Source organism: Lygodium microphyllum, chromosome 6 (assembly GCF_053477565.2).
Source record: "Lygodium microphyllum isolate KBCC chromosome 6, Lygodium_microphyllum_v1.1.10, whole genome shotgun sequence".
NCBI lineage: Eukaryota > Viridiplantae > Streptophyta > Polypodiopsida > Schizaeales > Lygodiaceae > Lygodium > Lygodium microphyllum.
Genome location: NC_141140.1, coordinates 165,994,889 through 166,006,961, shown reverse-complemented (window position 1 = coordinate 166,006,961; position 12,073 = coordinate 165,994,889). Strand labels below are relative to the sequence as shown.

The 12,073-nt window shown below is 38.4% G+C and overlaps 1 pseudogene; it reads left to right on the top strand.

Annotated features, from left to right (window-relative positions):
* Window positions 1-7,907: 7,907 nt before the first annotated feature.
* Window positions 7,908-8,897, top strand: LOC148035377 (25S ribosomal RNA; annotated as a pseudogene; the record flags this gene model as incomplete).
* Between the last annotated feature and the right edge of the window lie 3,176 nt (window positions 8,898-12,073).

The following is a 12,073-nucleotide window of genomic DNA, read 5'->3' as shown; positions in this document are numbered from 1 at the left end:
CAGTGTCGTGAGCTAAGGAGATGGCGTCTTCAAGGGTAGCAAGCTTGAACATGTTCACTTCAGCGTAGTAATGTCCAAGAAGTCCAGACATATACTTCCGCTTATGTGTCGTCTCTGGTACGTCTTCAAGCATGCGTAGCTGTAGGAGTGCATTCCAAAAACGCTCTGTATACTGTGGAATAGGCTCACGATCTCGCTGTTGAAGTAAATCCCATTGCTTGATAGCCTTCTCATGAAATTGCGGTGGAAGGAAATTCTACATGAACTTCTTCTTGAAATCTTCCCAAGTAGCAGGACATTCTATGCTCTTGCGGACTACAGTCCACCAAAGTGATGCTCTGTCTATCAGATGATTAGTAACACACTTGATTTTATCTTTTTCGGGATAAGTTTCCTCATGGAAATAGTCATCAAACTGGCTAATGAATGATAAAACAGTCTTTCCTTCTCATATACCATTGAAAGTGCGAAACTTGAAACTTCGTTTACTTATCTTGGATTCCTTGCGAATGGTTTGTGCTTCAAGAGTGGCGTCGATGGTACGTCGAATCAAATCTTCAGCTTGTGGTTCTTCTTTGTCGGTGGATGCTCTTTGTAGTTTTGTCAATTGCGCTTGCAATGCTAGCCTAGCCCTTCGCTCTTCTTCCAATTGTAGCATGATAAGATCTAGCTTTTGTTCCATGGTAGGCTCAGGTAGGTCGTCTTCAGCCATAGGATCATCCATATGTGGGGTAGTCATCCTGTAAAACTCAACAAACCTTTCTCGCTCAACAACAGGTTAGCGAGATGAGCGTAGCTCAAATTTGGGGTTACAAGGCTATGTATTTTTGGGTATTTCTTCTTCAATTTTCAGAAATTCTGCAATATTTCTGTCTCCATTTGCTGAAAGTACTTCAATGAACTTGTAGATAGGTAGAACAACTTGCTGCGAACAACTTTCCAGTTCAGAGTTTTTGCATATGAACAAGTCTTCTATGAGTTTTAAGCACTAGTCAGTTCTGATTTAGTCTGACTTGCAGAGTTGCAGACTTAGCGGACTTGCAGAGTTACTGACTTGTTGAACTTAGGCCGACTTGCAGAACTTACAGGACTTGATTTCAATTGACTTGCTGAACTTGACTTCAGAAGTGCGGGACCAAGAGTTACTGTACTTGTCTGCCCTGTGTAACTTGCAGAAAGCCTTAAGCTTTTGTGATTAAGCTTAAGCTTTAATAGCTTAATGGAGGACTTAGCAGGCGGCGTCTGATTTTGCGAGGAGGGGGGTCCGTTTTTTCATCGTGCGGATGTTTCGGGGGTCTTCTGAGGCCACGATTAGAATTATTAGAAGCTTTTTAGCTTCTTAAGCTTTCTCTTAAGCTTTTGCAATGAAGTAATAAGAAAGTTAATGAAGCTTATCTCTGTAACTCCACGACTTGATGATGGAGATGTATGCGTGGTCCTCCGCCTGCAGAGCCTGGTCCTTCGCGATCTGACAGTGGAAACAGGGGTTCTTGATCGCCAGAAGTCTGCATGTATCGACGGTTCGCGACGAGATTGATTGTAGAGCCCGTTTATTCCTGGAGCTCCGCCTTCGCTCGAGATTGGTAGCGATTGGAAGCTCTTGATCTCTGCTCCGCTCTGATACCACTGGTGCGCAGATCGGTCGCAGATAGCTCACGTAGTGAATCCCTGAAGGTCCCCAAGAACAATGAACTCTACCTTTTTGCACAAAAAACAATGTAAAAGCATGCACGACAAGAGGCAAGAGACAAATTGGGTTCAATCTCCCCCATGCCTTGTGTGAGCGCTTCACAAAGCATGTATTTTATGTATATTTCAATCTTCATGCTCAATAATAGCCCAATTTACAAAAAATATGACAAGCTTTTAGCTTTTGAGTTTGCTTTCTACAAAAATAGGAAAATAAAGCTAATGGACGGTGCCCATAGAGTCTGGCACGCCCAATCTCAATGTCCAAATAGAAATAACATATCCGAGCGCATAAGCGCATACAAAATAATAATCAATAATCAATGTCTCTATAGACATAACAAAATATAGGCGTGGCACCTATCAAAATATAGTCCAAATGTCGAATACCCGCTAGACTCCAATGCTTTCCTCCGCCACTGCTGCTATCTCTACACATCAACTGAAGCATTCACAATCGTTAGTAAAATAATACAATTAAACCGACAAAAGTGAATACCTAGCAGTCTTCAGCTACATAAATAAATCAACTGGTTAGAAATAAATCCTAACCTTAATTTATTACGAGTGCGCACTCTAAACTCATAAACGTTTATTAATTTAATATGCATTTTGCGGAATCACCCACTATGGAATCACCCATGTACACACTAAATTAATGAAACGCCCGAAAAGGACAGGCGTCCCCATCAACTTCTCGCACAAAGAATCCTCTTTGTGTATGAGCCCCGGTCATCTAAGTTTACGGAATCCACCGTAAAACCTCACGAAATCCACCGTGGTACAGAATCCACCGTGGAATATGCCTCCTGGCATCAGCTTTCCACCCAGGAAAGCCTTGTCCTTGGAAGAAGGGAACCGAATGTTGGCCAGACGGATATCCATTAACAATTACGCAATTGGCCATGCCTGTATGTCGAGAGAAAACAAATAAGATGAGATCGCAGAATCTGCAAACCATGATCAAGACAAGCGTAGTTGAGACGCATGACAATCAAAATAGGGATATGCACGTAAGAACGATGAAAAGTATTGAGTGACTAAAAAGAAAGCCCGAAATAGAGAGGCGTAACGTGCAATAGGAGATGACGCATATAAGAAAAGTGCTATTTCGGTCGAGCAAAGAACGTGAACGATAATAAAACATCGCTAAAAATAGCGAGATGTTTGCTTGTCGTAATCAATATCATTAACGAAGACGAGCGATTAATAAACTGTAATTGGGGATTAACGAACGGTAATTAGAAATACAGTTTTAAATAAAGAATCATAGATTCGAGCAGAATTGCTGCCTTGAATCCTGAACTGTAATAACTTTTGATCCAGAACTCCGATTGACAAGCGGTTTTGACAGGATTCGAGAGCACAACGAGAGCTATGCACCTGGTTTTGTTTTTAAAGACAAAATTAACTAATACTTCTAATTTGAACAAGTTCATGTATCAAATCATCACTTGTGCAAAGAATTCAATCAAGTATAAACAATGAAACAACTTATCTTCCTTGTTGTTGCTACGCATCCATAGCTCTGATACCATGTTGAGAGAGAGAGAGAGTACGAGAGAGATACACAACACATGCTCCCAAAGAATGATTCATATTGATGTAGAGTTAGTATATATAAGTGAGACCCAAGTCAAGTGAGAGATGATATATATAGCTGTAACAGGGATGTAGAGAGAGAAGATATGTAGAGATGCAATGGGGAGAGAAGAGACACACCATATAAAACTTCTTCATAAAAAACAAGAAGAAAACTATTGGATAGAGGCAATAACTGAAAGTTCAATTGAGCTTTGAATATCCTTGCACAAAAAGAGAATGGCATCTCCTCTTACCAGGCCTTGCATAGAAGGAATAGAAATGTCCAGCATACCATTCCTATAGGCTCGAAAAAGGTTTGACATTTGAAGAAAGGCATGTAGTGTGCTACAAGTTTGCAAGAATTATTACTGGAATTGAAGGAGTAGGAACTGCCACTAATGCACCACCTTGTTTCAGGCACTTTCTCTGAATGACTAGAGGTGAGGGAGAATCATCATCCTCAATGATTACATCATCATCTTCAAGAGGAGGACGAGGAACCTCTGGAGGATGAAGTAGAGGTAAAGGTACTTCCTTTGGCAGGGGTAGCATGCACTAAGGATACATAAATACACGATCCAAATCTAACATTAGTCACACTTCCTCTACTAGCTCTAATGAACTATTGAACCATCTTTGCTAGGAGATAGGTACTGCAATCAATGTTAATACCTTTCAAGACCATACAAGAAGCTATGAACAACTCCTTGGAGAGGTAATGAGACAGGGTTTTGGCAGGCATAAACCTATCTTGAAGAAATTGGCACAACTGCTTCCATAGTGAGTTGGAAATCATAGAGACGCTGACCCCTGATGTGGTAATAACCTTCTTTGGATCCAAAACATCTAGAGGGCACTTCTATAAGAGCTTCCAAATATCCTTGTTGGAGAACAATTGACAACGGGTACTAGGGAAGGACTCCCCACACTATGGCAAAGAAAGAGCCTTCCCCAAACTCTTAGGTATCATAAGAATATTATACCATAAATAGGACTAGACCTCTTATTGTAAGAGGTTAAAAATTGATCATAAATGTTAGGATCATGTGGAACTAGCTGTAAGGAAATACTCACAAACTTAGACAATCCTGCTTTAGCAACGAGATTTGAATCTAGCAACAATGAATAATCATGCAATACCAAAGACACATATTGGATCGGGGGAGGGGTTTGAGGCACCATTAAGATGGTTTACACACATAGACAGTCACAATGAATGCCTGCAAAAAAACAGGATAGGAACATATATGATATCAATCATAATAAACCCACATGACTCGACCGATCAACTAACCACCCTTAGTAGTCCACATCCTAGGAAGAATCTGGCATGACCTCTACATACATGCGATCAAAAGCTTCATGCGATGCAGATAATCACAAACCATGAAACCCCATATCATGCAGAAAAGAAAAAGAAAACTACATACTATACCTTGACACATCAATATGAGCAAAACAAAAACATAGAATCACATAAGAACTAATCATACTAACATGACACTCGAATCTTTAACCATCATCACGACAAGAGGGACTAGATAAGACTCCAGTGTTCCCATCCCCACAAAGCACACTCATTAAAAAGGAAAATGTACAGTGTGAGGGGAAAGAAATATAATGAAGAATTCATTCTAATAAAATTATTAATAATGGGTGAAATTTTATTAGGTAATAAACCTTAAAAAGAAGACCACGGTTCCTTATGATCATTTATTTAAAAATTATTAAGTTTGAAATGATACTTTTAGGGTAACCCAAACTTCGAACCTTGATTGAGGGTCTCTAAATGCACATTCATTTATTAAAATTTAATTGTATATTGGGTATTTTTTAGCCAATGCGTGCTTTTTGGTAACGATTGGTTCATTTTAAATTAAAATGAAATGTGTATGTAGCGCATGAAGTGTGTGCTAAGTGAATGTTGGTTGATTTTAATTTAAAAAATATGTGTGTACGTGACACGAACACATGTGAAAAACCTGGTGATCTTGATTTTTTCTAATAATTCATTGTGGATTTTGAGTAGAAAATAAAAAAGGAAATTTAAAAAATACTTGAGAGGGATATGTATGCAAGCACAATTTTAATGCATTGTCAGTAATAGAGAGAATGCAACCACAATGTAATCTAACATGGAAATCTAACAAGTTGAATTTTTTTTCAAATATTAATGAATTTGGATAAGAATATTTGATTAATATTTTCAATGAATTCACATGTGAAATAAGGGCTTTTATTCAATCAATAGGTCGCCAATTAACTTTGATCACTTTAGCATATGTAAGTGATCCAAAAATATATAGAAAGGTGTGTATGAGTTTCTAGAAAATTTTTAGAATTTTAAAAAAGTAAATTTTAAACATTATTTTGATAAATTTCCATGAAATTAATGGCTTTTCACTATTTTTAAAATTTTTGTTTGCATTGCTAACTCAGAAAGATTTTGAAATTTTCCAAAAAATATCAAATCCTTTCATCAAATATTTTCAAAATTTTAAATATCTAGTTGGCATTTTAATAAAAAATTTATGATTTTATATGGATTTTTGTAAGTTTTCATGTGTTTTTTATTGTTTTTCGATTTTGAGAGATTTAAAATTTTAGAAAAATCTACCTGGGAATGAGTTGAGTGTCAGCTCCATGTGAACATTAGTTAGAGCATCACCCCATGGAAAAAACCGCATGCACATCCTTGCACGTGAACAATCACAATCACGAACACACATCATGAGATGTACAAAGCCCAGATGCGAACAAGGCCTAAGAAGGCACACACGTGCATGACACAAAGGAAAGGGGGATCATGCGTGGAAGACGAACGAAAAGATGAGGGGCCAACAAGTGCGGGGACAAGGTGAGGGAAAAGGGGTGGTAGGAATTATGAGTAGAGTGGTTTTGCATTTGGTGTTTTTCTTTTTTATTTTCTTCTGAATGGGGTAAAAAGGAAATTATATATATACATACATACATACATACATACATATACATGTGTGTGTGTGTGTGTGTGTGTGTGTGTGTGTGTGTGTGTGTGTGTGTGTGTGTGTGTGTGTGTGTGTGTGTGTGTGTGTGTGTGTGTGTGTGTGTGTGTGTGTGTGTGTGTGTGTGTGTGTGTATATGTATGTGTATATATGTATGTATATATATGTATATATACATACATATATACACATACATATATATACATATACAAAGAAGGAGGGCGGGGGACTTTGTGATGGGGTTATTTTTGTGAAATTAAATGAATGGTAAAAACATAGCCCCAGCATAACTAATTGCTATTGATGCTAACTTCTTCACTAAAACAAAATGAAATAACTAAACATTTTCCATACTAGAGCTCTAGAGCAACTCCTACAAAGGAAAACAAAAAAAAAAGCTCTCTTCCATGAGCAAGCATTCTTGGAGAAACTTTTATGCTATACTCATCAAACAATAGTAGAGACCCATAGCATCTTTGACTAAGTCCTACCATAACATGTCAAGTACAAGTAAGACACTTCTCAGCTTCACTAATTTGACTGAGTCCTAGAACAACATGACAAGTGTAAATAAGATGCTTCTCTACAACTTAGGGCCATCAACATGTACATTAGTATATGAATCTGTTGCAATATAAGAAAAAAGTGTCTAATGTTGTCTTTTGTTTTTTTTTTTTTAAGTTTAAGGGTAAGAATTTAAAAGGTAGAGGGGGTGGGTGGGGTATCGTGGGGGTGGGCACCTTAAGAGGGCGATGGATGGGCATGTGGGGGGAGTGTAGGGGCCTTTTTGGGTGGGTGGTGGGCATCGCAGAGGTGGGTGGTGGCCTAGTGGGAGGGTGCGCGGTCACCACCATAGGTGGGCAAGGGAGGCAATAGAATGGGGAGGGTGATAAAATATTGAGGATGCATGCTAAGGAGGATCTCTGATGAGCAAATAGACAATCATAATGAGGCAGAAGCATTGACAAAGAATAACAATTTATATTATCCGAGCATAATGCAAGTACAATTAATGAAAAAATAACTAATAGAATGAGTGTGGGGGTGAGTGCCTTTTATAGGCTTATAGTAGTTGGTATTGGTAGGTGGAGAAAGGTGGAAAATGACCATGGTATTCACCAACTATTGTTTAATAAACCATGCATACATGACCTAGTCTAAGGCTTTAATTGCAACTTGTTTCTTTGCCTTGTTTATTCATTGCAAAGAGGCTATGGTGGATGTCATTGCACATTTCTCAACACCCCTCCTCAATCACAACCAAGAAAGACACATAGTATATAGAGGTTGTCATGAGTAGAACCATGCTAAGTGTAGAGATGGAAATAACCAACCATACAAAGCTAGAGGCTGTTAGAAGGCCTCACTAAGTGTATAGAGGCTGTAGTGTGCAGAGGTTACATGAGGAGTATAGGAGCTTATGGTGGGAACATTAGGCAAGTCTCCATTTTCAAAATTAAAAAAAGTCTATTAGAAAATGAGCTACATAAGAGGGACTGGCAAGTCCTATCCTTTTGATCTTGGGGTTCTTATTATTATTATTATTCTTCATTATTGTCTTCATTTCTTTGATTGTAGCAAGATATGCTCTTTGAGACCTTTTCTTGGCATAGCAAAATTTTTCAATATGCCCAGTTTTCTTACAAAAGTCACATATCAGCGCGGGGAATGAAGACCCTGTTGAGCTTGCCCGACTTTGTGAAATGACTTGAGAGGTGTGGAATAAGTGGGAGCCTTTGGCGCAAGTGAAATACCACTACTTTAAACGTTTTTTTACTTACTCCATGAGTTGGAGGTAGGGCTCAACCCCTGCTTCAGGTCTTAAGGTGCGCTCATGCCGATCCAGGTGGAAGACATTGTCAAGTGGGGAGTTTGGTTGGAGTGGCACATCTATTAAAAGACAACGCAGGTGTCCTAAGATGAGCTCAGCGAGAAAAAAAACACGTGTGGAACAAAAGGGTAAAAGCTCATTTGATTTTGATTTTCAATACGAATACAAACTGTGAAAGCACAGCCTATCAATCCTTTAGTGTTTCAGAATTTGAAGCTAGAGGTGTTAGAAAAGTTACCACAGGGATAACAGGCTTGCGGCAGCCAAGCATTCATAGCGATGTTGCTTTTTGATCCTTCGATGTTGACTCTTCCTATCATTGAGAAGCAGAATTTGGCAAGTGTTGGATTGTTCACCCACCAATAGGGAACGTGAGCTGGGTTTAGGCGGCAGGTTAGTTTTACCCTACTGATGAGTGGTGCTGCAATAGTAATTCAACTTAGTACGAGAGGAACCATTGATTCACATAATTTGTCATTGCGCTTGGTTGAAAAGCCATTGGCATGAAGCTACCATGTGTAGGATTATGACTAAACGCCTCTAAGTCAGAATCCATGCTAGATGCAGGGCTCTCTACCTCCCCGGTTGTTACCTGACTGATAGTAGGGGCACTTGTGCGTCGCCGAGAGCATGTGTCGAGAGTCTCCCTCCAGGTGCCGGAAGTGGTTGCCTCGAGGACTCTGAATGGAAATTCTGAATGATCGGAGAGATCAATCCTTTGCAGACGACTTAAATATGTGGCCGGGTATTGTAAGTGGCAGAGTAGCCTTGCTGCTATGATCCACTGAGATTCTGCACCGTCGCACTGTTTTGTCCCCCTTCTACTCAGTTCGACGAGGTTTTCTTGGCCTCGACCCTTGTGTGTCATGGCACGCCCCCAAGTCCTCGTGCACACCATGCACCCAATCTAGCCTAGCTCATGTGGGCAGTTTGATCACCTTCTCTTCACATTCCCTACCTTGGATCTCTTGCGTTAGTGCGGTTTTCGTGCTTCTCTCACCTCGTCAGCATCCACGACATTTCAAGTCCACCCGCCATGACATGGATTCTACGACTCGGATCTTCTGTGTGTCGCGTCCACATGCGTGGAGTTCTCTTCACATGGACATGCGTCCTCCACGACGTGGATTCTATGACTTAATATTTTGTACCTTGTTGCCTTTATGTGCACGAGGTTCTCTTCACGTGGATGCTCGCCCTCAGTGTCATAAAGGGTACGCGATGGCATTCCAAGTTCGTCCATGGCATGGATTCTTGATAACATAGCTTCTTGATACTCTAAAGGATATTGCTTATGATAATATTGTTACCATATTATCTAACAAAGATGGGATCAATTTTGATCAAGATTGTAAATGTTTGATTGAATATTCACAATGACATGAACTACAACTCACAAATCAAGAAACAAATATGATCTCACAAGAGGACACACACTCAGAAAAAATTGACCAAGCATTACTTGCTCGAAGGCATCCCTTTACATGCTCTACACGTAGGAGTCATCGTGTTGGTAACTTCTCTCATCTCAACTTTTCTAATAAACATTGTTCTTATTGCAATAGAAATGGTAACACTACAGATGATTGTTGGGCAAAACAATATGATAAAGAACATGGTATTACAAATAAACAACCGTGTTTATCCACAGATTATTCTCCTTGTGATTACTATAAAAAGAGTGATCATCCAACTGATCTATGTTTCAAGAGGCGTTTTTATTTAGATCATAATAGAGCATATGCTGCTACACATGACAAGACTATTGAATAAGAAAATTATGTGAGTTATTCTATCTCTCCTCAAAGGATACTTCATATTCGTGGGGATGGATCTCTTTTTATTATCAATTCTAGTGCTACGGGAAGCATGACATATCAATCCCAATGGTTACATAATTATCATTCTATTCATGTCAAGAAATTGGTTGTCTTGTTGATGACACAACCAGCCCAATCAAAGGTATAGGTGATTTATAGCTCGATAGTATTTCTTCAACAAGAATTTTGTGTGGAGTTTTACATATCCTAGATCTACAAAGGAATCTTCTTTTAGTTTTGCAAGACTTCTGAATCTTGGTCTCTTTATCAACATTGACCATATTAAGTGTCGAATTGAGAAAGATGGCCAAAGCATCGCTATTGTTCCTCAAAATGATAATTTTTTTGAGTTATCTTTAAATGAAGATGTTGCAAATGTTGCTATAGGTCTTGGCAATCTTAATAGCAGAATATGGCATTATCACTTTGTTCACTTTGATTTTTCAAAGCTTGCCAATCTTTGTCAATGTGACCTTGTTCAAGGTATGGAATTCAGAGCTCATTCTTATATGGGTATTTGTGAATATTGTGCATGTGGAAAGCATTTTTGCAAACCCTTTTCATTTCCACTACAACTCATTCTAGAGATTTTCTTGATCTTATTCATAGTGATATTTGTGGACCTTTTCCTCCATCAAAATCTCAATATCCGTATTTCATGACTTTTATTGATGACTTCTCAAGATACACCATTGTTTTTCTCTTGTGACACAAATCAAAAGCTTTATTATATTTTAAGTAATATCACAAGGCTATAAAACTTCATACTAGTCGTCGCATCAAGAAACTTCACAGTGATAATGGTGGAGAATACATTTCAAATGATTTTGATGATTATTGTAATGATAAGGGTATTCATTATGAATATACGGTTCCCTACTCTCCTCAATAGAATGGTATTGCTAAACATTAAAACATGACTATTCTCAATGCCATGCAAGATATGCTCATTCATTCTGGCTTATCTCAATGTTTCTGGGCTAAAGTAGTCTTAATAGCAGTATTTGTGCACAATCATCTTCCTACAACTCCTCGTGGTAAAATACCGATTACTACTTAGATATGTGAAACTCCTTCTATTTCCTATTTTTGAAATTTTAGATATATTTCTCATATTCATGTACCCAAAGAGACTTGCAGAAAAATTGATCCTCCTAGTTTGCAAATTATTTTCATCGGATATTCAACATTTTCTAACATATACAAGTTTTATGATCCATGTTCCAAGAAGGTAATCATAAGTTGTGATGTTATTTTCAATCAGCAACATTTTCTAAGGGATACAAGTTTTATGATCCATGTTCCAAGAAGGTAATCATAAGTTGTGATGTTATTCATGTACCCAAAGAGACTTGCAAAAAATTTGATCCTCCAAGTTTGCAAGTTATTTTCATCAGATATTCAACATTTTCTAAGGGATACAAGTTTTATGATCCATGTTTCAAGAAGGTAATCATAAGCTGTGATGCTATTTTCAATCAGCAACTTATGGGCAACACATGGTCTTAGGACAATGCTGGGGGGAAGTGATCACTAGAGGACATTGTCACACGAAATTTGCACAAGGGGTTTGTGAAAGTCACTCACCACAAGGACGCTTAAAAGGATGGGAGCAAAAGATAATGTTGAGTACTCATCTCAAGATAAATACATGGAGTAAAATAATGATTAGGTTTCACATTTGATCGATTACATAAATCTAGCAATGAAAATGAATACATTGTTTGTCTCAATGCCTTTTGGATATAGTCATGTAACCCATAACATACAAGCATCTCAATTTAAGTCACAATGTCCTTTGAAAGATTGTTTAACAAAGCAATTGCATAGATGGAAGTGTCATTCAAATTTCCCTCCTTTTGATATCTTCAAAGTCACAACACGTGCTATCATGTTAGCTCGCGAGCAAGGAGGAAAATACACTTTCAAAGTTTTTCTCACTTCTTTTTGTTATCAACTTTGAAAGGAATAAGAGTGCTTGGGTGCTTCAAAGTTATTCCATCTAGTTGCCAACTCCATAGGTAAAATCTATAGCTTTCTTCATTACAACATATGACACCTTCTCATCCCCATGTCAACACGCATGGTCGTGTCGAATTTCCCCTCCAAAGAAACCAATGAATGTGATTATGAGCATGTTGAAGAAGATATGGACTTTGATCCTTCGC